The sequence below is a fragment of the Lepus europaeus genome, chromosome 9, assembly GCF_033115175.1.
Source record: "Lepus europaeus isolate LE1 chromosome 9, mLepTim1.pri, whole genome shotgun sequence".
NCBI lineage: Eukaryota > Metazoa > Chordata > Mammalia > Lagomorpha > Leporidae > Lepus > Lepus europaeus.
In genome coordinates this window covers 10,274,748-10,302,597 of record NC_084835.1, presented here as the reverse complement: position 1 = coordinate 10,302,597, position 27,850 = coordinate 10,274,748, and the positions used below count along the sequence as shown (strand labels likewise).

At 42.0% G+C, this 27,850-nt stretch overlaps 1 protein-coding gene across 11 annotated transcripts in view; it reads left to right on the top strand.

Annotated features, from left to right (window-relative positions):
• Window positions 1-27,850, top strand: part of TMCC1 (transmembrane and coiled-coil domain family 1) — a 239,593-nt gene that overhangs the window by 47,177 nt on the left and 164,566 nt on the right. For 2 of the 11 annotated variants that reach the window (XM_062200495.1, XM_062200496.1), the window contains one exon: window positions 22,325-22,382. The exons of 5 other annotated variants lie outside the window; for them this stretch is intronic. The gene's annotated coding sequence lies outside the window, so the exon portion shown is untranslated. Of the gene's footprint in view, window positions 1-486; window positions 579-13,298; window positions 13,349-22,324; window positions 22,383-23,303; window positions 23,368-23,887; window positions 24,035-27,850 lie in introns of those variants that run through there. 4 more of the 11 variants (XM_062200497.1, XM_062200498.1, XM_062200490.1 and 1 more) reach the window with 4 other exon arrangements.

Here is a 27,850-nt window from a genome sequence, read left to right as displayed (position 1 = left end):
ACCAAGATACAGAACAGTTCTTTTTACTTCAGGAAACCTCTTTTTACTACCCCTTTGTAATTGTATCCACCTGCACCTCTGTCCTTGTACCTCTTCCCTGGCAACCAGTAATCTATTCTTTTTTCTTTAAGATTTTATTTATTTTTTATTTGAGATATAGAGTTACAGACAGTGAGAGGGAGAGACTGAAAGGTCTTTCATCTGCTGATTTACCTCTAAATGTCCACAACCGCTAGAGCTGAACCTATCCGAAGCCAAGAGCCAGGAGATTCTTCTGGGTCTACCATGCAGGTGCAGGGGCCCAAGTGCTTGGACCGTCTTCCACTGCTTTCCTATGCCACTGTAGAGAGCTGGATCGGAAGAGGAGCAGCCGTGACATGAACTGGCACCCATATGGGATGCCGGTACTGCAGGCGGAGAGTTAACCTCCTGCGCCACTGCACCAGCCCCCAGTAATCTATTCTTAACTCTGTACTTTTATTTGAGGATGGACTGAGCATTTGGCCCCCGAGATTCATCGATGTTTTTACACACACCAGTGTCAGTAGTTCCTTCTTATTGCTGAGTTGTGCTTCAAGGTATGTTTCTGAGTTTGTTCAAACTGGAAGCTGTTGAGGGATGTTTACATTGTTTCCAGTTTTGATTATTATTGATAATGCCACTGTGAACATTCATGTACAAGTTTTTATGTGAATGTGTGTTTTTATTTCTCTGGGACAATTGTCCAAGAGTGCAGTTGCTGGCCTGTATGAAAACTACATATTTAATTTTATAAGAAACTACCAAACTTTTACCAGAGTGATTGTACCGTTTAACATTTATACTAGCAGTGTATAAAACCAATACTATTTTGTCATTGTTTTGTATAATTATCTTTCTATCTTATAAGCTGTGGTAGATGCCAACAATTTAAGAAAAATCTATGTAAGAAAAAGCATAAAATCCAAGTTCTGTGCATTGACGTGTTTATCTAGAATATTTATCTAGAATATGTTTATGTAGAATATACAATCACTCTCAGAATAAAATTAGTAATAGGTTGTTTATTTTGGAAGTCTTGTTGACTTTTTTTTTTTTTTAAGATTCATTTATTTATTTGAAAGGCAGAGAGAGAAAGAGGGACGGAGGGATGGAGGGAGTCTTAAATGGCTGCAATTTCCAGAACTTCTTCCAGTTTTCGCATGTGGCTGCAGGGGACCAAGGATTTGGGCCATCTTCTGCTTTACCAGGCAGAAGATGGATGGGAAATGGAACAGCCGAGACTCGGAGCAGTGTCCATATGGGATGCCAGACTGCAAGTGGTGGCTTTACCCGCTATGCCGCAGTGCTGACCCCTTGTTGATCTTATTTTTTTTTAAATATTTATTTTTTTAAAGATTTATTTATTTATTTGAAAGAGTTACACAGAGAAGGAGAGGCAGAGAGAGAGAGAGGTCTTCCATCTGCTGGTTCACTCCCCAGTTGGCCACAACAACTGGAACTGTGCCGATCTGAAGCCAGGAGCTAGGAGCTTCCTCCAGGTCTTTCCACACGGGTGCAGGGGCCCAAGGGCTTGGGCCACCTTCTACTGCTTTCCCAGGCCATAGCAGAGAGCTGGATGGGAAGTGGAGCAGCCGAGACTGGAACCTGCGCACATATGGGATGTCAGCACTGCAGGCGACAGCTACACCTACTACACCACAGCACCACCACGCCCCCCCCGCCCCCCCCCCCCCGTTGATGTTATTTAAAGAGACAGATAACTTTAAATATGAAGTAGCTTTGTAATTAAACTTTCAAGCTAAGGCATTTTGCCATTTTGGAATGTGAAGAACCAATATTTTATTCCCCTTAAACAATTTTTCTAGAAATGTTCATCTTTTCCTAAATTGTTAGTCATTTCTGATATTGCAGCTTCTGTTTGTAATAGAATTTTAAATTTTCCATTCATTTGCCTTTTTATCTTGTCATGATTTATAATAGCCACTGTTTTTATGTCTTAGAATTGTTGAAACACTGTTGAGAACTGTTAGAGAAATTGCCTACTGTGATGGTTAAGCTAAGTAACCATATCCATACTGATGCTTTAGCATAGTCACTTTGAAATAGCATGGGGGTATTTTAGGCCAAGGAAGCTATCCAAGAATTTTGTGAATAAGGCTGAGAATTGACCTTGCCAAAATTCATTGGGTTGTCTTTTTTGTTTTGTGTGATGGAAGAGGGTTTTCATTCCAAACATGGCCCTGTTTTCTTTTTCTTTTCCCACTAAGCCTTTTTCCATTTATTTATTTATTTAGTGTCTAGAGATTTTAAACTTCTTCAAATGTTATTTTTTTATAGACCTATTTCCAGTGCTTTGTCTTGGGATAACTTGAATGTGAGGTTAGATTTTACCTGCTACACCACAGTGCCAGCCCCATGAGGTTAGATTTTAAGACAAACTGGGAGTTTGTCTTTGCTTTGGGAGTTGCCAATAAGGTATTAAAAATGCTAGTGATTTTCTTAGGAAAATGGAATAAAACATTTAAATAGCATTATTTTTGATTACTCAGTGGGATTTGAATTTTTGATATTTTCTATTTAAACTATCAAAAGAAGACCTATTGAAAATAAAATTTGATTATTAGTGCTAAAGGAACCTTGCTAAAGGAGATTAAACATAGTAAGGATGAAGATGATGGGAGCTGAATATTTTATGATTGCTGGCAGCTAAATTGGAGTTAGGCAATTGGATGGTATTCGACTATGCTTGAACATGGCTCAGGCCTCTATTTGTACAGCATGCATGGTCATTGGTGACATAGTATGAAACAAAAATTTGATGTGACACCTTCCCCGGTGGCTGTTAGGGCTTGGTGGAGGAGACAGAAATGTTAAATATTAAGTTGGAACTGTGACAGTGATAAAAGAATTGACCTTTCCAGAATTCTTGGGGGTAAAAGAGTGGCTATTGAATAATACTCCTGTTAGTGAGATTTGGCCAGATTAGGCATCTTTAAGAGATACTTATACTATATTTGAGGAGGCAAAAGAGAGGAGAGGTGACTGTCTAAGAGATACAGAAGGTGCAGATGCTGCCTGTGGTTAGAAGGGGGAATGGTGACAGAACCAAATTGAGCCCTATTCACTGAGAGCTAGAGGAAAAAGAGCTGGTAGATCTTACAGTCGGTGTTAGTTTATACCTTGAGTTGGCTGTTGTGGCACAGCAGGGAACCCACTTCTTGGGACTGTTTGCAAAAACTGAGTGCAGAGAGAGCAAGAAAAATGACCAGAAAAGCCTCATCATTGAATAGGTCTTAGGTTCACTGGCTTAGTCATCTGTGAAATATAATTGGTATGCAGTGGCTCAAAATTTGTAATCTCTTGGTTATCATATCTAGGTATTTCTAATATAGTTGTGTAATTTTATGTGGTTGTTTGGAGGGCAAGTAGAAATATAGGAGAGGGTAGGGGTAGGAGTAATTATTTTAAGAAAAGGAGGAAGCTCCACATTTCATGTTTTTCTGTCTATTACCTCTGCTCCATACCATTTAGGGAGCTTTGATTAGTTCCAGGAATTGTGTAAAATGTGTCCTGTTTATTATTTAATTCTCAGAGCTTTAGGAAACAAGTCTAGTTGCTACTTTACTAGTGAGGAAACGGAGATTAGGCATCTGAGACCTTGCTAATAACTGATTTTAAGTACTGACTCAGTCAGAAACCTGAGCTCTGAACTAGTGTGCAGAATTGCCTTTGTTTATTAGTCAGCCATCTCCAGGATGTCTTAAACACACTTTCTGTGGATGTCCATTATTACTCGAGAGTGACTTTTATAAGGTAAATGTATGTGAACACCCATAATCTCTTTTGGAGAGCTGCTGCGATTTTTGTGTTCCTTTTGAAGGAGTGCCAGTTTCTTAGAATTGAGAGTACTAGACAACACAATAGATTTCTAAGCACTTTAGTAAGCATATGATTTAATTTTTTAAAATCTGGAACTAGATAGAAGGCATAAATAAATTTTACAGCCTGTGGAAGCAGAATTTCTGAATCTGTCCAGCTACTCCCTGAGCCATCATCTGGCTTTATTTCTTCCGTTAATCCAATATTGTCTTTGGATTTTATGTTCTCATGTTTACTTGTTCCTTTGTTCACAAAACTTTTTTTTATAAAGATTTATTTATTTACTTGAAAGAGTTACACAGAGAGAAGAGAGGCAGAAAGAAAGAGAGGTCTTCCATCTGCTGGTTCACTCCCCAGTTGGCCGCAACGGCTGGAGCTGGGCCAATCTGAAACCAGGAGGTTCTTCCGGGTCTCCCATGTGGGTGCAGGGGCCCAAGGACGTGGGCCATCTTCTCCTGCTTTCCCAGGCCACAGCAGAGAGCTGGATCGGAAGTGGAGCAGCCGAGTCTTGAATCGGCGCCCATATGGGATGCCAGGGCATTAATCCGCTGCGCCACAGCACTGGGTTAACAAAACATTTCAGTGTCTGAACTAAGATACTCTAACTACCTGTGCCTTGCTGTTACTGTGCTTTTCTAAGATCTTCTCTGGTCTTATTTCCAAGTACAGTAAATATAAGGGCAATAAAACAGTACTCATGAGAAAACATTTTTCAAAGTAGTAAATGTCTCCTGGACTTGACTGTATCTTTCTCACTTCTGTCTCAACTCTTGGGTTTCTTATCTGTGCACTGGGTCAGTACTGTTTTGTAAAACAGAGTGGTCAGGAGAATTGTTTTGACTGTGAGCTGGATGGAGAAAAGATGAGGATGGCTGGAGAAATGTTACTCATCATAAAATAGAAGCATGAGAAAAAATAATGACTTCAAGCATCGAACTGTTGAATAAATTTTTAGTGTAGCAAAGCATAAAGCATGTGTTACAGTTTAGACCATCTCAGATGACCTACAGAAGAAGCAATACACTGGAAACTTTTTTTAAACTCTGAAAAAGATGGCTGTTTTAGTTCTATAAGTTAATGTTTATCTTTTTTTTTTTTTTTAATTTATTTGACAGGTAGAGTTACAGACAGTGAGAGAGAGATACAGAGAGAAAGGTCTTTCTGTTGGTTCACTCCCCAAATGGCCGCTACGGCCAGAACAGTGCTGATCCGAAGCCAGGTGCTTCCTCCTGGTCTCCTGTGTAGGTGCAGAGGCCCAAGCACTTGGGCCATCCTCCACTGCCTTCCCGGGCCACAGCAGAGAGCTGAACTGAAAGAGGAGCAGCCAGGACTAGAACCGGCGCCCATATGGGATGCCGGTGCCGCAGACGGAGGATTAACCAAGTGAGCCACGGCGCTGGCCCCAACTTCATGTTCATATTATTTACTCAAGAAATAGGTTTGGTCTTCAATGTTTGTGGGAAATAGGCCTTTTATTTTAACTCCATTTTTTTAAAATCTAAAAACATTTAAGGTTGGCTCTATCCAAAATTTGACATACTGAAGGCATAATGCAGTGTAATATGCAGTATGCACATTACGCAATATGAGTATCTTTTCCTGTTTCTTTCAAATGACAAATGGTGAATGCCTGATGATACAAGAAATTTGAAATTAGGATGAAAAAATTTTTTAAATTATTTGAAAGAGGGGCCGGCTCTATGGCACAGCAGGTTAAAGCCGCAGCCTGTAGCACTGGCATCCCATATGGGTGCCGGTTCTAGTCCTGGCTGCTCCTCTTCCGATCCAGATCTCTGTTATGGCCTGGGAAAGCAGTAGAAGATGGCCCAGATCCTTGGGCTCCTGTATCCACATGGGAGACCTGGAAGAAGCTCCTGGCTTTGGATCAGCTCAGCTCTGGCCGTTGCAGTCATCTGGGGAGTGAACCAGTGGATGGAAGACCTCTCTGTGTCTCTTTGTAGCTCTACTTCTGTTTGTAACTATGTCTTTCAAATAAATAAAATAAATCTTTTTAAAAAATGATTTGAAAGAGAGATACAGGTACCAACAGAGGGTTAAGGTATAAACAGATCTCCCATCTGCTAGCTCAGTTCTGTAACAGTTAGGGTTCAACCAGGCAGAAGCCAGGAACTGGGAATTCAGCTTGGGTCTCCAATGTGGGTGGTAGAGAACCAACTACTTGAGCCATCATCTGGTGCCTGTCAGGGTACATGTTTGTGGGAGGCAAGAATGGTGGGTGAAGCTGAGACTTGACCTAGACATTTCTATAGGGAATGCACTTTAACAGTTTTTTGAAATTTATTTTCATTTTATTTGAAAGGCAGAGAGAGAGAGAGAGAATCTTTAATCTGCTCACCAGCTAGGACTGGTCTAAGCCAAAGCTAGGAGCCCAGGATCCCATCCAGGTTTCCCCTGTGTATGGCAGGGACTTGAGCATTTGAGCTATTTGCTGCTTCCAAAGATGTGCCTTAGCAGGAAGCTAAATCCAATGTGGGGTATCCAGGGTCTGGAAGGCTTTGGCCATCCCGAGTGATAACTTAGGATTGTTAAAACAGATGCTTTCAAAGTTTACAATATAAATACATATCTACTGGAAAATATTAGAATGTTTTGGAATGTTTTTGGGTTTTGTCAACTGAGAGAAGCACAGAGGTTAAAAACCAAAAAAAAATCATAGTTTATTTAGGAGTAGCATTGCAGTGGGTGTATGTGTTCCATAGTATTGTGGGTGTATTCAGTGAGGTTGAGGCAAGGCAAAGTTTTTAAAGGCAAAGATGAGGAAGATTACACAAGATGTTTTGAAAGAGTAGTCTTTGGCCACAGTGATTAATAACAAGGAGGAGGTGTTAGTCTGAAGCTGAACAAATAGCTGCTGGGCAGATTGTCTTACAGAAGAATTTTTTAAAAGTGTTTTTTGTATTAAGTTGCTGTGGTGGTTGTGTGAACTTGTGGTTCTGGCAGTCTTTGCCCGATTGTCAGGCATTCAGGCCCAAGAACGCTTCTTTTATGACCTTGGGTGTATTTGTGTGTGTGTGTGTGTGTGTCAGAGTTGACCCAAACTACTCCATTTTGATTCTGATGACATTGACAGTTTTGATTGATTTTAATAGAAATTGTCTTCAGTTGGCTCAGTTTTGTTCCTTAATTCTTCTACCAGGAATTTCATTTTGATAGTCCTTCCTGTACTGGATTCTTCAAAATATTGGTTGCTGTATGTGACAAAAAGATTAAAAACAACTTGTGCATATATTTGGGAGTGCAAGTCTTACCACAGGGGCGCTCTTAAGGAATTTTATTCGTAGTTTGAAATGAAAGTACAGAAGAGAGTGCCCTCCACCCTTTTGGCTGTCCCTATACCAAAGTGTTTGGGAGATATTGACTTTTTTGTGCCTTCCTGTGTCATATTTGTCACATGATGAGTTTTCATTGATGTGGAATTAGGCAATTTTTAAAAAAAATTTTGACAAAAGGGGAGATCTAGAGAGCGAGAGTGAGAGAGAGAGAGAGAGAGAGACAGAGAGAATCTTTTGGCTGGTGCCACGGCTCACTAGGCTAATCCTCTGCCTGCAGCGCCGGCACCTCAGGTTCTAGTCCCGGTTGGGGTGCTGGATCTGTCCCGGTTGCTCCTCTTCCATTCCAGCTCTCTGATGTGGCCCGGGAGGTCAGTGGAGGATGGCCCAAGTGCTTGGGCTCTGCACCCGCATGGGAGACCAGGAGGAAGCACCTGGCTCCTGGCTTTGGATTGGCACAGTACACTGGCCATAGCGGCCATTTGGGAGGTGAACCAGTGGAAGGAAGACCTTTCTCTCTCTCTCTCTGTCTCTCGCTGTCTAACTCTGCTTGTAAAAAAAAAAAAAAAAAAGAACCTTTACTCCCCATGGCCCCAACTGCTGGGTCTGGGCCATGCTGAAGCCAGGAGCTCCATCCAAGTGTCCCACATAGGTGGCAGGGAACCAAGTACTTGGGCCATCTAATGCTGCTTTCCCAGGCAGGTTAGCAGGGAACTGGGTCAGAGATGGAGCATATGGGATGCCATTTTAACAGGTGGTGGCTTAACGCATCACAACATGGGCCCTGAGACAGAATTTCAAGGTGTTTCTCATGGTATTTCAGGATGCTTCTCCTCATGGAGATCCAGACTCTGTGGCAACATATCTTGCCAGAGTGACTTCTAAGGTGTAACAGTTAATTGAGGTATCACATTGTGCCTCTTTCAGCTTTCATAGTGAGGGCTAACTCCTCTTTACTCATTATTAGCTATGTTTTGATTGTAGATATTGGGTTTATACTTAAGAGATAATGTTTATACATTTTTATTTCAAAATGTATTTGAAGATTTTAAACTCTCAGAAGAGCTAATGTCTTAGCTTTCCTCTCCTTAATCTTGAGGTAGTTACTACTAATGGGAGTAAAAGAATGTCTTGAGGAGTTGAGATCTCTTTCAAAGAATTGGTTTGTTTGCTCTAAACTATCAAATTTAGGGTCATAGGAGCTAATGTTGTGGTGCAGCAAGTTAAGCCTCTGCTTATGACCCTGGCATCCTACATCTGGGTGCTTGTTCAAGTCCTGGCTGCTCTGCGTTCCTTCCAGCCCCCTGCTAATATGCCTAGGAAAGCAGCAGAGGATGTGACAAGCACTTGGGTGCTTGTTACTCATGTGGCAGTCTAAGATCATAGGGGCCAGCATTGTGGCCTAATAGAAAAAATTGCTATCTGCAATGCTGGCGTCCCATATGGGTGCTTGGTTTGTGTCCCATCTGTTCTGCTAATCCAGCTCTCTGCTAATGACCTGGGGAAAGCACCGGAGGATGGCCCAAGTGTTTGGACCCCTGCCATCCACATGGGAGACCTAGAGGACACTGCTGGCTCCTGGCTTTGGCCTGGCCATTGCGGCCATCTGGAGAGTGAACCAGCAGATGAATGATCCCCTCTGTGTCCCTTTCTCTCTCTCTTTGTAGCTCTGACTTTTGAATAAGTAAATAAATAAATCTTAGCCGGCGCCGTGGCTCAACAGGCTAATCCTCCGCCTTGCGGCGCCGGCACACCGGGTTCTAGTCCCGGTCGGGGCACCGATCCTGTCCCGGTTGCCCCTCTTCCAGGCCAGCTCTCTGCTGTGGCCAGGGAGTACAGTGGAGGATGGCCCAAGTGCTTGGGCTCTGCACCCCATGGGAGACCAGGATAAGCACCTGGCTCCTGCCATCGGAACAGCGCGGTGTGCCGGCCGCAGCGCGCTACCGCGGCGGCCATTGGAGAGTGAACCAACGGCAAAAGGAAGACCTTTCTCTCTGTCTCTCTCTCACTGTCCACTCTGCCTGTCAAAAAAAAAAAAAAAAACAAAAAAAAAATAAATCTTTTTTTTTTTAAATAAAATTTATAGTCATAGAGGTATTCATAGTCATTTATTCTTTTAATGATATCTGTTATGTCACTACCGATGATCCCTCTTAATATTTTTTTTTTAAGATTTATTTTATTTGAAAGAGTTACAGAGAGAGGTAGAGAAAGAGGTGTAGAGAGAGGGAGAGAGAGGTCTTACATCCGCTGCTTCACTCCCCAGATGGCCACAATGGCCGGAGCTGCGCCTACCCGAAGCCAGGAGCCAGGAGTTTTTTCCAGGTCTCCCACGTGGGTGCAGGGGCCCAAGGACTTGGGCCATCTTCTTCTGCTTTCTCAGGCCATAACGGAGAGCTGGATTGGAAGAGGAGCAGCCAGGACTAGAACCAGCACCCATATGGGATGCCGGTGCTTCAGGCCAGGGCTTTAACCCGCTGCACCACAGCACTAACCCTCCCCCCATTCTTGATGTTGGTAATTTATGACTTCTTTATTTCTTGGTTAGCCTGGCTAGAAGTTTTGAATTTTATTATTCTTTTTATAAAACCAGCTTTTCCTTTATTTGGTTTTTCTTCACTGTGCTTCTGTTGTTAATTTTATTGATTCCTGCTCTGATTTTTATTACTTCCTTCCATGTGATTTAGGTTTAATTTGCTGTTTTTTTTTTTTTCTAGTTTCATAAGGTAGAAGCTTTAGTTTATTGATTTTGGGTGTTATTTTCTAACATAGTATTTAAAATTATAAATTTTTCTCTAACCAGTGTTTTAGCTGTATCTTATGAATGTTGATAAGCTGTATTTTCACTTATTGGAAATATTAAAGAATTTTCCTTTATACAATTAATTGGGATTATCTTGATATCTTTTGCTATTGATTTTAGTTTTACTTTGTTGTGATTGGTTATGTTTTTAATTTTTAAGGTTGGTTTTGTGGGCAGGATCTGGCTTTTTTTTTTAACTAATTGATTTAGGGCCGGCACCGCAGCTTACTAGGCTAATCCTCCGCCTGTGGCGCCAGCACCCTGGGTTCTAGTCCCGGTTGGGGCGCCGGATTCTGTCCTGGTTGCTCCTCTTCCACTCCAGCTCTCTGCTGTGGCCCGGAAGTGCAGTGGATGATGGCCCAGGTCCTTGGGCCCTGCACCCACATGGGAGACCAGGAGGAAGCACCTGGCTCCTGGCTTCGGGTCAGTGCAGTACGCCAGCTGCAGTGTGCTGGCCGTAGCGGCCACTTGGGGGATGAACCAATGGAAAAAGGAAGACCTTTCTCTCTGTCTCTCTCTTTCTCTCTCTGATTGTCTCTGTCTGTCAAAAGAAAAAAGAAAAAACTAATTGATTTATTTGAAGGAGTTACAGTGACAGTGGGAGAGGGAGAGAAAGAAAGAGAGGAAAGAGATCTTCTATTAGCTGATTCACTCCTGAAGTGGGCACAATGACCAGGGCTGGCCCAGGCTGAAGTCAGGAGCCAGGAGCCTCATCCAAGTCTCTCACGTGGATGCAGCAGCTGGGATGTGAACCAGTGTTCATGTGGGATGCTGGTGCCGTAGACAGCAGCTTAACCTGCTGCAACGCAGCACTGGCCCATGGCATGTCTTTTTAAATGTTCCATGTGTACTTGAAAGGAATGTGTATTCAATTGTTGTAGGATGGTGTATCATACAGCTGTCACCAAGCTTAAGATAGTGATGTTGCTCAACTATTGAGGTCACCTGTTGCCTTCCTAATTGTCTGCCTGCTTGTTCTATCAATTATTGAGAGCTGAATGTTCAAAGTCTATAATTATAATTGTGGATTTATCTATTTCCTCTGTCAAAATGCTGATTTGTCAGTTGTTCCATCATGTATTTTGAAGCTTTGAATTTACCTGTAAACAGATTTAGGATTCCAGTTTCTTCTTGGAGATTTGACCCATTTATCATATATAAAGCCCTTCTTATCCTTGGCATTATTTATTGTTTTGAAGTCTACTTTGCAATTAATTTGGCTCTACTATTTTTTTTTTTATTAATTTATTTGAGAGGTAGAGTTAGAGAGAGGGAGAGATAGAAAGATCATCCATCCACTAGTTCACTCCCCATTAGGCCTCAATGTCTGGAGCTGAGGCAATCCAAAACCAGGAGCTAGGAGCTTCTTCCAGGTCTCGCACGTGGGTTTAGGGGCCCAAGGACTAGCGCTGTCTTCTGCTTTCCCAGCCGTAGCAGAGAGCTGTATCGGAAGAGGAGCAGCCAGGATATGAACTGGTGCCTACATGGGATGGCAGCAGCACTGCAAGGGAGGCTTAGCCTACTACACCCCAGCACTGACCCCACCTTATTTTGTTACTGTTTTTTAAACAATTTTATTTCTGGGGCTGGCGCCATGGCTCACTTGGTTAATCCTCTGCCTGCGGTGCTGGCATCCCATGTGGGCGCCGGGTTCTAGTCCCGGTTGCTCCTCTTCCATTCCAGCTCTCTGATGTGGCCTGGGAGGGCAGTGGAGGATGGCCCAAGTGGTTGGGCCCCAGCACCTGCATGGGAGACCAGGAGGAAGCACCTGGTTCCTAGCTTCAGATCGGCACAGCGCTGGCCGTAGCAGCCACTTGGGGAGTGAATCAACAGAGGGAAGACCTTTCTCTCTGTCTCTGTCTATAACTCTGTCAAATAAGTAAAAAAAAAAAAAAAAAAATTTCTTTGAGAAGTAGAGCGAGCAAGTGGGCATGTTGAGTGCTCCTCCCTCTGCTTGTTCACTTCATAGTTGTCAGCAGGCACCTGTACTGGGCTGGAGCCAAAGCTGGGAGCTGAGAATTCACTTGAGGTCTCCTATGTTAGTGGCAGGAGTTCAGTCATTTAAGCCATCACTGCTATTCCCAAGGTCTGGGTTTGCAGGAACCTGGTGTCAGGAGCCAGAGGTGTGTTTCATGTCCAGGCACCTAAAATGTGTTGTGGATATCTTAACTGCCTCTTAGCTGCTTGGCTAAACACTCATTCCATATTACATTTCTTTCTTTTCCTCCTCCTCCTCCTGCTACTCCTTCTCCTCCTCCTCCCCCTCCTCTTCCTCCTCCCTTCTCCCCCTCTTCATCCTCCTCTTCCTCTTCCTCCTCCTCTTCTGCTTTTCTTTAATTGATGTTGTAAATTTTTCCCATTGTTTTCTTGATTTCCTTTCCACATCTTTATATTTAGTATGCTTCTTGTAAATAGTATCTGTATTTCTTGACCTTGCTTTTTTATACACTCAATCTATTTTTTAACTGGTGCATTGAAACTGTTCACATTTAAAGTAATTATTAATATATAAAGATTACTATCTTGCTAGCTGTTTTTTTTTTTTAAAAGATTTATTTATTTATTTAAAAGCCAGAGTTACACAGAGAGAGAGGTCTTCCATCCACTGGTTCCCTCCCCAGATGACCACAACAGCCGGAGCTGTGCCGGTCCGAAGCCAGGAGCCAGAAGCTTCTTGTGGGTCTCCCACATGGGTGCAGGGGCCCAAGGACTTGGGCCATCTTCTACTGCTTTCCCAAATAGCAGAGAGCTGGATTGGAAGTGGAGCATCAGGGTGTCGAACCGGCACCAATATGGGATGCTGCCATTGCAGGCGGTGGCTTTACCCACTAAGCTACAGTGCTGGCCCTGCTAGCTGTTTTCTATTTGTTGGATTTTTTTGTTTTTTCTTTTACTGCTTTCTCTGGTGCAAATTGATCTTTTTAAAACAAATTTTCTATTTTATCTGCTTAATTTAATTTTTTTAAAGACTTACTTTATTTGAAAGGCAGAGTTACAGAGAGGCAGAGAGAGAGAGAGAAAAGAAAGAAAATGTCTTTCATCCTCTGGTTCACTCCAAATGGCCGCAATGGCTGGAGCTGCGATGATTGGAAGCCAGGAGCTTCTTCCGGGTCTTCCATGTGGGTGCAGGGGTCCAAGGACTAGGGCCATCTTCTGCTTTCCCAGGCCATAGCAGAGAGCTGGATCGAAATTGGAGCAACCAAGGCTCAAACTGGCATCCCTATGGAATGTTGACACTGCAGGTGGCAGCTTAATCCGCTGTGCCACAGACCCAGGCCCTATTTAATTTCTTTCGAAGTTTTTAAGTGATTTTTTGTTTTAAAATAATTTGTGTTTACCTTCAGATGCTATGAATTTTTACTTCAAGATATTTGTGGAAAATTGGAATTAAAAGGTAGGTTGTTTTGGTGCACAAAAATTTAGAAATTCATAATATGAGGGATCTTCAAATTCTCCGGAAAATATATATTATGAAAAATTATGGATAGGTTTTGAAATAAAATGAATATATCTTTTAATTCAATTTTTGAACTTTTAGAAGTACTGTTAATTTACCACTTCACTTGTAGCATATCATAGGTTTTCAGTTTTTTCCTATGTCATTGTTTTATGTTTCACTTTTACATTTGTGATACATACACAACACATTATTAACACTTGAAACAGTTATCCTTTTAGAGCAGTTAAATATACAGAAGTATTTTTTTGTCATTCATTTTAGACCAAAATTCTCCCTTTAATATTTATTGTAAAATTTATGTATTTGAAAGGCAGAGTTAGAGTAAAGGAGAAGGAGAGGGAGAGATCTTCTATCCGCTGTTAGACTCCTCAAGTGGCTGTGATGGTCTGTGCCAGGCCAAAGCCAGTAGCCTGAAAATCCATCCAGGTCTCCCATGTGGGTGGCAGGGACACAAGCACTTGAGCCATCGTCCACTGCTTTCCTAGGTGCGTTAGCAGGGAGCTGGTTCGGAAGTGAAGCAGCCAGGACTCCAACCAGTACTCAAATGGGAAGCCAGTGTTACAGGCTGGAGCTTAACCCACCATGCCATGGTGCTGCCCTGCCTTTGGTATTTCTTACAGAATAGGTCTGCTGGCAGTGAGTTACCTGTTTTTGCTTGTCTGGGAAAATCTTTATTTCTTGTTTACCTATGAAGGGTGTTTTTACAGACTATCGAATACTGGGTAGGCAGGTTTTTTTTTTTTTTTTTCAATACTTTAAAGTTGTCATTTGCTGTCTGACTTGTAAAGTTTATATAGGGAGTTTTTTGTAACCCTTATTCTTACTCCTTTATATGTGAAGTGTTTTTTCTCTCTGCCTGTCTTCAAGAATTTTCTCTTCACTTTTGCCTTTCAATCATTTGTATATAATAAGCCTTGGCTTGTTTTATCCTGTTAAGTGTTTTTGGAGTTTTTGGAGTTCTTCTCATTAATTTTGATAAGTTCTAAGCCATTTAAGTATTTTTCTGCTCTGTTGTTTCTTTTTCTGGGCTTTAAGTACGTGTATGTTGCAGTGCTTGAAATTTTCCCACAATACTTGGATGTTCTCCAAGGAAGATTCATTTTCCTCTTTCTGTTGTAGTTTGGGTAATTCTTGATAGCCTGTTGTCAAGTTCACTGATTGTTTTTTTCAGCTGTTCCAAGTCTACTGTTTCAGTATGTATATAATCACTTGTGAAAGGCATTTGTTTTTTGTTACTATGTTTACTGTCCAGTATTTTCAGTTGAGTCTTACGATTTCCATTTTGGTATGAAATTACCTGTCTGACCACACATGTCGTCTGCCTTTACCATGTTCATCAGGTTTTAGATTCCCTGTTCGGAAATCTAAAATTTCTGAAATATGTGTAACTGGCTCTGATGATTGCTTTGTCTCTTCAGGCTTTTTTTTTTTTTTTTTTTTTTTTACTGTCTTTAGTAAGCATCATAGAAATAGAGCAACCTCTACTTCTACCTTTTTTCAACAAAAAAATCAGGGGTTTTTTTGTTGTTGAAATACGAAAGTAGTGTATACTATAGGAGATACTGAGGTAAATATTTAATGTGCTTGGAGAAAGGTCTCCTTCTGCCAGTCTTTTAAGGTGAGGATTTATGCTAATGTATTCAGAATGGGCTGTTTGATGTTTACTGTTGCTATAGTTACTGGAGTTGATTGTGTTTCTATGGGAACCAGAAGCTTCATCTTAACCTAGTAATACCTTGCTTTTGTCTCTGCTTGACTTTGCCTTTGTGCTATGTTTCCCTTTGTGCTGTCTTTGTAGCTCTCTCAGCTCTGTTGCATTGTGATATTTCAAAACTTTGTTAGGTGGTAGTAGGGGGTGGGAATAGTGCTACAGTGTTTTGATAAAGCCTCAGTTAGATCCTGTGTCCTGTTAAGGCCTTTCCAAGGCAATACACCCTTTCCCCCCATGAGTAGTCAGTCCTGTCCTCAGGCTTAGGTTTCGTAAGCCCCATTACCTTCTCCTGCATATCAGAGGTGGTGTTGCAGGTATCTGTCCAGCCTTAGCTGTTGCTCTAGACCTGCTGGACTGCCAGAGGCTCTGGCAGGAGAAAGTAGGGGAAAGTGTGATTCCCTGACTGTGTGAACCTTAGGAATCCACAGCATGTGGAGACAGTGTACTCTGTATCATTTCAACCTTTTGAAAAATTGGTGAAATGAAATTGTCTTAGGATGCAGTTTGAAGGGAGAGTTACGGAGAGGAAGAGAGAGAGCAAGAGCTTCCATTCGCTGGTTCACTCCGCAAAAGACCACATCTGCTGGGGCTGGGCCAGGCCAGAGGCAGGAGCCAGGAGATTCTTCCGAGTCTCCCACTTGGTTTCAGGGACCCAAACACTGGGACCATCTTCTGCTGCTTTCCTAGGCACTTAGCAGGGAATTGGATCAGAAGTGGAGCAGCTGGGGATGCTGGCACTGTAGGCAGGGGTTTCACCCGCTACATCACAGCACTGGCCCAGGAAATGGTTGTCAATGATACCTTTGCTTGCAGGAGCATTCTGCAGCTAATGGGTTCTGTGTCATGTTAATGTCTACTTAGATTTAGTTTGTTAATCATAGTATTTGAATTATATTTCTGCCCCTTTCTCAGTCATTTGCTCTATTAGCTATTGAGAGACATATTTGAAATTTTCCCATTGTGATTATTGATTTTTTGGTCATTTCTCTTTGTTACTCTGGTAAGGTTTTTTCTGCTTTATATTATTTGGAGGCTATTATTACATACATGCAAATTTAAAATTGTATCTTCTGATAAATTGCAACTGTAGTTTTATGAAGTATATTTTTGTAGATGCTTTTTAGCGTTAAAATCTGCTTGGAATACTATTAATATAGCATGTTTTAGTTTGTGTGATTCTTTTTCTGCTGCTTTTTACTCTTAACTACTTCATATTGTTATCTTTTAAATATGATTCTTGTAAACACTATAATGATTAGGTTTTGATTTTTATATAATCTTTGTCTCTAGGTTGATTTATATCTAATTACTGATATATTTGGGTTTACATTTAACACCTTATGTTTTGCTTTTTATGTATTTTACTTGGTCTGTGATCTTGTTTTCTCCTTTTTTGGATTTATTTGAGTATTTTAATTCTGCTTTTTCTTTCTGTTAATGTGATTCTCCCCACGGAGAACATAATTGCCAGTTACCTATCCATCATTCCAGAATGATATTATCTGTCCTCTCATTTTTATTTTTTATTTTTATTTATTTATTTTGAAAGATTTATTTATTTTGAAAGTGTAAGACCCCTTAAGCAGGCGTCCCACAAATTGACCGGACCCCAGAAACACAGACTCCACTCCAACCGATGCAATAGCAAGAGGAAGTTTATTTCATTTGCAAATGGGCCGTCTCAACAGCACCCTCTAGTGTAGTGCAGAGAGAGCAGCCCCGAACATTAGTTTTACAGGGTATTTAAAGCTTAAAACCACAACATTAGCATATCTAGTCGTGTTACAATTCCATTGGATATGTTAATGGTTACTGGGTAAGGGGCTAGGGAAGGGGGTAGTGCGGGCAGTTTCTTAAGCAAGCAGGGCGGGGGATACAGAAGCAGAAAAAAAGCGTGGTTACAGGGTTTCAACAAGACAATGGGGTGGGGCATGCAGAAAATACCTTGCATACTTTTGCCATCTGCCGGGACCCACAGATAAGGGGCGGTTGGGTGCTTCCCATGCCTTTATCTGGTGCCGTTATCTCAAACCGAAGCTGCCTGCCCTTGACTCATGGTTTCGGCCCAATTTCCAGGAACTGTTTTACTAGAGTTCCCTAAGATAGTGCTGGGGTAGTTAAAATGGCGTGACCATTGTCAGGGTTGTTCACTTCCTAGTTTTTTTAGCAGGTAAATTTTCAGAAGTCCTTCAAAAGAGTTACACAGAGAAGGAAATTCACAGAGAGAAAGGTCTTCCATCTGCTGGTTCACTCCCCAATTGGCCGGAGCTGTGCCGATCCGAAGCCAGGAGCCAGGAGCTTCTTCTGGATCTCCCATGCGGGCGCAGGGGCCCAAGGACTTCTGGTTGTAGTCCATGTGGAATCTGGTTTCCCTGTTATGGGATGTGGGCATCCACACTATCTCCCTGGTGTGGTAGGTTATAAATTGGGGGTAGGTCAACTAGATAATTGTCTAGGGAAAATCAAGCAAATGCTAGCAGATGAAAAAAGCCTCTATTGTCAAGAAGGGAAGGACAGAGAGAAACTATGCCTGTTGTTTTGTTTTTGTTTTTGTTTTTCAGTATTTCTGGAAAAGAAAACGTTTGACAGCCATGAATAGGGAGCATTCATACTAGGATGTTTACTAAGAACGTAGGAAAAGGGATTTCAGAGGATTCAGAGGAAAGTTAGACTTTTTTGAGTAGTTAAATTTTTCCAATGGTTTAAGTGAAATGTGAGAGAAAGGAAAAATGAAATTTCATTGTTGTAAAATCTTGGACCAGGGTTGGTAAATGACAGAGAAATATTTATGAAAACAACAGTAGGCCAGCGCTGCGGCTCACTAGGCTAATCCTCCGCCTGCGGCGCCAACACCCCGGGTTCTAGACCCGATTGGGGTGCCAGTTCTGTCCCAGTTGCTCCTCTTCCATTCCAGCTCTCTGCTATGGCCCAGGAGTGCAGTGGAGGATGGCCCAAGTCCTTGGGCCCTGCACCCGCATGGGAGACCAGGAGGAAGCACCTGGCTTCTGGCTTCGAATGGGTGCAGTGTGCCGGGCATATGGCCAATTGGGAGGTGAACCAACGGAAGGAAGACCTTTCTTTCTGCCTGTCAAAAAAACAAACAAACAAAAAAACCCACAACAGTGAATCAATTAAGTTGTTTAAGATGGAAGAAGTAAGGGACATCTTCTCAAGGCTGGATGTAAGGAAGAAGTTCTCAAAAGATCTCAGGGGAGCCTGTGCGATTGGCCAAGGGCAACAAAGGTATTCTTGAGCTAGATGAAGCATGCATGCCATTTTAGTGTTGAAATAAGAGGCAGGAGAATGAACTGATTGTGTTTTTTAAGTAAATTTTCTAGTGATAGCTATAAACATAAATGCCTGCACCAAGGTCAGTTTTATCAGATGCCTTTTTTCAGAATGTATCAGGATGATATGAGGAATTTCTTTTGGCTCTTGAGTATTTTTGTGTGTGTTCATTGCTTTCCATTTACTTTTACTTTTTATTTATTTATTTTTTTTTGACAGGCAGAGTGGACAGTGAGAGAGAGAGAGAGAGAAGGGTCTTCCTTTGCCGTAGGTTCACCCTCTAATGGCCGCCGCAGCCGGTGTACTGCGCTGATCCGAAGCCAGGAGCCAAGTGCTTCTCCTGGTCTCCCATGGGGTGCAGGGCCCAAGAACTTGGGCCATCCTCCACTTCACTCCCGGGCCATAGCAAAGAGCTGGCCTGGAAAAGGGGCAACTGGAACAGAATCCGGTGCCCCGACTAGGACTAGAACCCGGTGTGCCGGCTCCGCAAGGCGAAGGGTTAGCCTATTGAGCTGTGGCACCGGCCGTCCATTTACTTTTTAATGACCTGTTCCCAGTCATACCTCTGGACTCTTCTTTATCACTTTTTTTCCCTTTTTTATAAATTATTGTAAATTCCTTACCATTTCTGTTTATGATCTTTCCCTCCTTTAGTGCATCTCTCATGACATTGGTGTGTTTGTCTTGAAATGCCCTATGGGGGTGGCACTATGGCACAATAGGTTAGTCGTCTGCCTGCGGCACTGGCATCCCTTATGGGTGCTGGTTCTAGTCCCGGCTGCTGCTCTTCCAGTCCAGCTCTGCTATGGCCTAGAAAGCAGTGGAGGATGGCCTAAGTCCTTGGGCCCCTGCACCCACATGGGAGACCTGGAGGAAGCCATTGCGGCCATTTGGGGAATGAACCAGCGGACCGAAGACCTTTCTCTTTGTCTCTCCCTCTCACTGTCTGTTACTCTACCTCTCAAATAAATAAAATCTTTAAAAAAAAAAAAAAACAAAACCACCCCTATGCACTAAGAAACTTTTAGTGGCTCATTGTCTTCTATAGCCTTCTTTTGATTTTAACTTTTTCAGTTGTAAATTGAGGATAATTGGTGTTGCAAGGTGGTTGTGAAGATTAGAGATAATATATGGAAGTCACCTTGGTGCAATTTTAATGCTTGACATATACAAACACTCAATAAATAATTATCTTAACATTCAAAGGCCTCTTTAACTTTCCAAACTTACCCATTCAGTCTTTTTTATTTATTTATTTTTATTTTTTGACAGAGTGGATAGAGAGAGACAGAGAGGAAGGTCTTCCTTTTTGCCGTTGGTTCACCCTCCAGTGGCCACTGCGGCCGGCGCACCGTGCTGATCCGAAGCCAGGAGCCAGGCGATTCTCCTGGTCTCCCATGCGGGTGCAGGGCCCAAGGACTTGGGCCATCCTCCACTGCCTTCCCGGGCCATAGCAGAGAGCTGGCCTGGAAGAGGGGCAACTGGGATAGAATCTGGTGCCCCAACCGAGACTAGAACCCAGTGTGCCGGCGCCGCAAGGTGGAGGATTAGCCTGTTAAGCCACGGCGCCAGCCACCCATTCAGTCTTATTTTCCTTACTCATGTGTACCACTAGGGCCAGTGTTGTGGCAAAGCAAGTTAATCCTTTCTTGGTTTGCTGCAGTCCCATATCCAAGCACTGGTTTGAGTTCTAGGTGCTCTGCTTCTGATCCAGCTCCTTGCTAATGTGCCTGGGAAGGCAGTGGAAGCTGGCCCAGACGTGATGGTTGTAGTTATTTAGGGGATAAACTAGCAGATGGAAGATCTTTATCTCAGTGTCTCCCTCCATCTCTGCTGCTCTCCTTTCATATAAGTAAATCTTAAAAAGAAAGAAATGTGTACCACTGGTAGGGTACATGGACTCTATACTGGCTCCCATCAGAGATGGTGTGTTTATTGCTATTCTGAGTGGAAGGCTTGATCTGTGTGTTTGTGGGTGTGTTTGTTTATATGTCTATATATCTAGATATATAGATATAGATTGATTTCTTTGAAAGGCAGAGTTAGGGAGAGACAGAGAGATGACTTGCAATGGCTGGAGCTGGGCTGGTCCAAAAGGCAGGAGCCACAAACTTCTTCCCAGTCTCCTACATGGGTGTCAGGGGCCCAAGGTCTTGGGCCATCTTCCCTTGCTTTCCTAGGCACATTAGAAAGGAGCTGGATCTAAAGTGGAACAGTCCCGGCTATTGGGGCCAGTTGGGAGTGAACCAGCAGATGGAAGACCTCTCTCTGTTTGCCTCTCCTTCTTTCTCTGTGTAACTCAGACTTTCAAATAAATAAATCTTTTTTTTTTTTTTTTAAAGTGGAGCAGCCTATACCCAAACCAGTGCCCATATGGGATGCTGTCGTAGCAGGTGGCATCTGTACCTGCTATGCCACAGCGCTGGTCCCTCGGCCTATATCTTTCTGTTTATTCATCTTTCTTCTTGAGACCTCATGAAGGTTCATCAAGCTTCCCAACAAACAGCCCTGACTTCCTGACTTTGGATGGTCATTGCAGTCTTGCTCACAAACTTCAGCACTTGATAATACTGTTTTGTACTGTTTTTATGTTTCAAGTATGTAAAGTTCCTCTGCTAGATTGATTTCTCTGAGGGCAAGATCATATTTGCTGTGTATAATGTTGGGTACGTAACAGATATCTCAGAAATACTTATGTAATGAAATTACTTCTCTGATAATGGCCATTAAAAGACACTTTAAAGGGAAATTTCTGTTTTGGTACATTTTGATTCTCAATTGTACATGGTAGATAGTTTTTAGAATTACCTTTGAATAAAAAAATTGCAGATTATCATTTGAGCTACTTGAAAAAATATAAAATTGTGTTTTTTATGTACTTGTTTTTCATACTGCTTTAAGATTAAATCAAAAGAATGTCTATTCCTTATTCAGTTTTTGTGTTAAAATATTCATTGCAAACTGTAACCTGTGCCACTTTATTTCTTTCAGTTTTTGTTTTTTTTTTTTTTTTAGATTCATTTATTTATTTTAGAAGCAGAGTTCCAGATAGAGAGAGATGTGTTCCATCTGCTCTGTCACTGCCCAAGTGACTGCATCGGCCCCAGCTCGGTGGATCCAAAGCCAGGAGCCAGGAACTTCCTCTGGGTCTCCCATGTAGGGTGCAGGGGCCCAAGCACTTCGGTTATCTTCTTCTATCCTAGACCACTAGCAGAAAGCTGGATCTGAACTGGAGTGGCTGGGACTTGAACCAGCACCCATTTGGGATGCTGGCACCGCGGGTGGAGATGTAACCTACTGCTGCACCACAGTGCTGGCCCCCTACAATTTTTTTTGTTTGTATTTTTTTTTTTGAAGATTTATTTTCTTATTTGAAAGTCAAAGCCAACAGAGAAAGTCAAAGCCAGTCAGAGAGATCTTTGATCTGCTGGTTCATTCCCTAGATGGCCACAACAGCCGAAGTCAGGAGCTTCATTCGGGTTGTCACATGAGCACAGGGGCTCAAGTACCCAGGCCATCTTCCCCTGCCTTCCCAGGTGCACTAGCAGGGGCTGAATGGGAAGTGGAGCAGCCAGGACTGGAATCAGCAGCCATAAGGGATACCAGCAACACAGCATGGCTCTACCCACTACACCACAGCGCCAGTCCTCACTTTATTTTTAAGCACTGACAAGTTAATATTATTTTTCCAAATATCTCCTTCATTGATTTTAGTTTTTCTTGATTACATGTTTGAAAAATTAGAAAACATTGAAAAGTACTGGAAAATAATTATCCTGCTTCTGTCATTAGGAAATGAGGGCTGTTAACATTTTATTATATACATCTGCAGTTTTATTTCTGTGTATATGTGAGAGATAAACTTCCCCCCTTAGTGTCTTACTTTGTAATTCTTCATATTTGCTTTTCAGCTTTTTTCTTAAAAGGATTCCTGTATACCTTCGAAGTACTTGAGGAAGAGCAATGAAGGCAAGTATCCAACTCTTCATAGTCAGTAGAATTATCTTGGTTCAGCTCTCTGCTATGGCCTGGGAAAGCGGTGGAAGATGGCCAAGTCCTTGGGCCCCTGCGCCTGCATGGGAGACCCAGAGGAAGCTCCTGGCTCCTGGCTTTGGATCTGCTCAGCTCTGGCCATTGTGGCCATTTGGGGAGTGAACCATATCAGAAAGCTAAGAAATTGGCCTTGTGCTGTGGTGACAGCAGGTTAAACTGCAACTTGATATGAGGTATCCCATGTTGGATTACTGATTCAAGTCTCTGCTGCCTGCTCTGATTCAGATCTCTGCTAATGCCGTTGGGAAGGCAGTGGACGATGGGCTCCTGCCACTGTGTGAGACCAAGATGGAGTTCCAGGCTCTGCACTTTGGCCTGGCCCAGCTCCTGGTGTTGAAGCCTTTTGGCTAGTGAACCAGCAGGTAGAATATTTTTCTGTCAGTCCCCCTTTCTCTGTCACTGTACCTTTCAAATAAGTAAATAAATCTTTAAAAAGGCCAGAAAATTGGAAAGAAAAGCTTATAGGGGGAAAAAAGGACAAAGGTAATTTGGAATGGTTTTGTAGAGCACTCTCATAAACATTTCATGTAATTTTTTCACTTGTTTTTGATACTAATTCAGAACTGCTATTTCCTGAGTGTAACTAACAGTATATTCTGTCTCTGGCAAAACTGTGGTAGAAAATTAATTATTGAAAATTCTGAGAATTTAACAAAATTTATTTGAAATGCCTGGTCTGTGGGTGGCTGTCTCTGCTCCTTTAACTCCTTGTCCTTCTCTCCTTTTCCTCGTGTTCTTTTAATTTTTTTTGTAATTTATTTATTTTATTTATTTGAGATGCAGAGAGAGAATATGTCAGAGACCAATCTCTCATTCACTGGTTTACTCTCCAAATGCCCACAACCGCCGGACGCGAGCCAGGCCAAAGCCTGAAACCAGAAACTCAGTCCTGGTCTCATAGGTGGGTGTTAGAGCCATACATCCCCTGGTGTGCGACACTAGGAAGCCCGTATAGGGAATGGAGCAGGAACTTGAATCTAGGCACTCAGAAATGGAATGCAGCATCCCAAGCGCTGAACCAGATGCCTGCCCCCTTCTCCCTCCTGCTCCTCCCTTTTTACTTTGCTCACTTCCTCCGATTTACTCTTAAGAGCTTTTGCTTTTTGCAGAAGCTGAATGAATAAAAAAGAAGGCAGCTGTTTACTTCTTAGAACATTGCAATAGGCTTTTGCATTTGAACTTGTTTGAGTTAAATGAAGGATCTAAATATTTGAGGAGGCTTCACAAAGTTCATGGAAAATGGGATTAAAAGATAAAAAGTAAAAATATGTAATTTATTTTTCAAAAAATATTTATTTTTATAAGCAGTAATATGACCAGGTTAGTCAATTTTTAAGAACAGAGGTTCCTGGGAAAAGTGAGTGCCCTTTAAGGGGTTTTTGTTTTTGTTTTTGTTTTAATTAGTTTATCTATTTTGAAAGGGAGAGCTCCTGAGATACAGCAGTCTGCTGGATCACTCTCCACATGCCTGCAACTGCCAGAACGGGACCAGGCTGAAGTCAAGAGCCAGGAACCAGGAATTCATTTAGGGACTCAAGTACTTGAACCATCATCTGCTATCTTGCAGGGTGTGTATGGAGGGCGGGATCACAACTGAAACCCAAGCACTTTGATAGGGAATGAGGGAGTCTCAAGTAAGCTGTTAACTGCTGCAGCAAATACTTGCCCCTGAAGAATTGTTAGGGTTAGGAAATAGGACCCAGGGAACCAAATCAGGGCTGTGAGGTGGATGCCTAATGATTTCCCACTGACGCTCTTGTAAAATTGCCCTTGATGGAGACGAGTGGGCAGCAGCAGTGTGGTGGTGGAGAAGGACTCTGTGAGGGCAGCTTTCTTGGATTTCTGTTTCTGCTAAAGCTTCGGTAACTTTCCGAGAACTCTCTCACGATAGTCAGCTGTGCCTTTGCTGTACAGAAAGTCAATAAGCGGAATGCCTTGAGCATCACCACAGATACTGTTGCCATGACCTTTGCTCTTAACCAGATTGCTTCTGCTTTGACTGCACCACTTCCATCTGTCTGTTGCCTTTGCTCTGATTGTGCTTCATCTTTAGGTTCATACTGGTAATTCTCAAGTTTGACCTCCTGATCCAATTCTTTGAAAAAAAATGCTTTAAGATCTTGATCTCATTTCTTTATAATTTGCATCGAAAGCTCTGTTCTTATCTGCATCCAGAAGCAGAAAGCTTGCTGCACTTTAATTTTTCAGTCAGAATTGTGTAAGTTGAAACGTCTGTGGGGTTATTGTTTCTGCTGTTAATTGTCCTCTTCAGTTAGGACTTGAACAAGTTTAGAGTTGGAGAGAGAGAGAGATCGATCGAGGGATCCATCTTCCATACGCTGGTTCATTCCACAAGTTACCGCAATGGCCTGAGTTTGGCCAGGACGAAGCCAAGAGCCTAACTCCATCTGGGTCTCCTACATGGGTGACAGGCGCCCAAGTACTTGGACCATTTTCTGTTGCTTTCACAGGTTCATTAGCAGGGAATTGGATTGGAAGTGGGACAGCCAAATCTCCAACCAGTGTCCATGTGGGATGCTGGCACTGCAAGTGGCAGTTTAACCTGCTGCACCACAATGGCAGCTCCAACAAGTTTTAATTTTTTCCTCACAGACTCCTCTGGGTGATACAGTGCTGTGGACTTTTATCTTTAACCTTGTCTTAGCCCCTCTTAATGTGCAGGCTGGCATTATGACACGGTAGGTTAAGCCACTGCTTATAATGCTGCCATCCCATAGCGGAGTGCCAGTCCAAGTCTTTGCTGCTTCATTTGTGATCCAGCTTCCTGCTAATGTGCCTGGGAAGGCAGCAGAAGATGACCCCAGTTTGGGGCCCCGTCATTCACGTGGGAAACATGCATGAGTTCTGGTCTCCTGATTTCTGTCTGGCCCAGACTTGGCTTTTGTAGTTAGTTGGTGAGTGAACCCGTGGATGTGAAGAGCTTTCTTTGTCTGTCTGTCTGTCTCTTTCTCTCTTTCTCCTCCCCCCTCACATGCAGGCTTTCAAATAAATAAATCTTTTTAAAAAAGAATGAGTTACCCATTTTGAATTTACCGTTTCTTTTTGATGTTAGCCCCACAAACTTTCAGAAAGCATCAACGGTTTCTTCTTCCCAAACTTTACCACACATTTGGGGTGTGTGTGTGTGTGTGTGTGTAAGATTTATTTGTAAGAGAGAAAAAGAGGAGAGGGAGGGAGGAAGAAAGGGAGAAATTGGTTTGCCATCTGCTGGTTCACTCCCCGAATGTCTGTAATGGTTGAGGGTGGACCAGGCCAAAATCAGAAGCCTGAAATTCTGTCTGAGTCTCCCACATGGGTGGCAGGAGTCCAAACACTTGAGCCATACTCCACTGCTTTCCTGGGCACATTAGCAGGGAGCTGGATCAGAAGTAGAGCAGCCAGAACTCAAATTGGGATGTCAGTGTTACAGGAGGCATGTTAACCCACTGTGCCACAGTGTTGGCCCCACATTTGATGTTTTTCTTGTTTCAGTATTTCTTGCTGTCGCAGAGGTTCCTTTCAAACTGGGTCCTGTTCAGACATAAAATAACAAGTTAATATGAATTTATTTTGGTGCAAAAAATTCTTGAAGTCCATGCATTGGTTTTTCATAATAAACATTTTCTGTGTGCTTTTGAAGGTTGTCGTACTTGATTGGGGAATTTTACTGTCTAAGCAGCAGTTATTACTCTTTTGAGCTTTACTGTCCTACAGAAGAAAATCAGGGAGACTTATGTATGGAGTTTGTTTAGTGCTTGCATTCTTGCTGTTAAGAATTTTATAGAATTAATTTTAAAACATTATAATCTTTGGTATTTTTGCCACAGCAGTTGACCTTCCTTAATACTTGGCATGGACTCTTACTGAAAAGTGGTCTTAAAGAAAATTTTAGCAGACTTCAGTCTGTTTCTTGCTGCTGCTGAAGTAACCACAGTAATGCAGATAATACAGACAAGTCTATAAGTACCAGATTATATTTTGTAATCAATGTGTGAGTTGTTTGTTTCTTAAAAATCTTACAACTTGATGCTTAAGCTCAATTTAGGTTTCTTTATGGCTCCTTGTTGTCTTGCTTTAGAAATCCAGGAATTCATCACATTCTGTTACTTAATTTTTGCAGCTGTGAAGATGGCCTTGGCTTGTAAGCTTTAGTTTTTAAGTCCTGGCTTGGGAACTGACCTGTGTTTCAGGTTTTCTTAGGGAATGTTATTGTTTCCTTGTAATCAACCATTATTTTTAGTTATTTGAAAATAAATGATACACAGATGCTAGTGAAATCTCAAATGAAGTTGGTAACATTTGAAATGTACCATGTTCTCCATTTTTTAAACAGGTAACAAACAGATGGCCACTTGATTAGTTTAACACTGCCCAATGAAATGCTATTTACTGAACAGTAAATTCCTAATACCTGTATATATGAAAAATAGGGCATTTGGTCTCACCTTAACACCGTTCTTTCCTCATGGTATCTTTTAATTTCATATGATAAGCTCCTGTATATTTTACTTCAACAACAAAAAAATCAGTTGAATATTTAGTTAACCTAATATCAAAAAGGAAGACATTAAATGCTTGCTTACTATTAGCTGCTGCTTTGAAATCCTCCTATCAGAGTCTAGCCCAGTGTGAAAAGAGATTAATTCATGTCCTACAGTGCTGGATTATCTTGGTTTTATAGCCCTTTTTCTCTTAGAAGCTCAATGCTTTGCAAATTAGAAGCAGTTCAGTAATTTTTAGTTTGACAAAACTCATGAGGACAGGTAAGGATAATTAAATGCATAGGTACACTTAAGTTCTTGGTAATACATCAAGTTTAAAGTTTTTTAAACAAAAAATATGGGGAATTATGGAAAAACATGGACATAAAGAATCTGTATCATGTTTTGTATCCTCCAGCAGCTTCTGTGCATTCATACAACTTTGCTTTATATATTTACACAAAGTCAGTAGGAAACTAAACACTTTGTATTAGAAAAAATGTCTCCCCCTCCTTTTTGCATGTGATCTTAGTAACCATGGCAGTTGTGCTGATTTCATATCTCTTGGTTTTAGCTTCTTTTTAATTTCCTGCATTTAATACTGGTGTATGGTTGCTGTTTGACCTTTCCTTTTACTGTTGCATATTCAGTTACTGTGTTCTTTGCTTTTGAGTTTGTATGGTTGTATGGGAAGTCTGTCATGGGATGACACTATTGAGGAAAGGTTTTCTTTTAATCTCCTTTCTTGATAGCTGGTACTGAGCAAAGCTCTAGTCTCTTTGAAGATTGACACTCTCTGGACTGTTCACTCATGTCATGCCAGAAGGGTCATCTGTACTTCAGCAGAGAATCTAACTTAAAAGATTTTCATTTCCTTTGTTTTCTCAAAAGAGCAAACCTGTC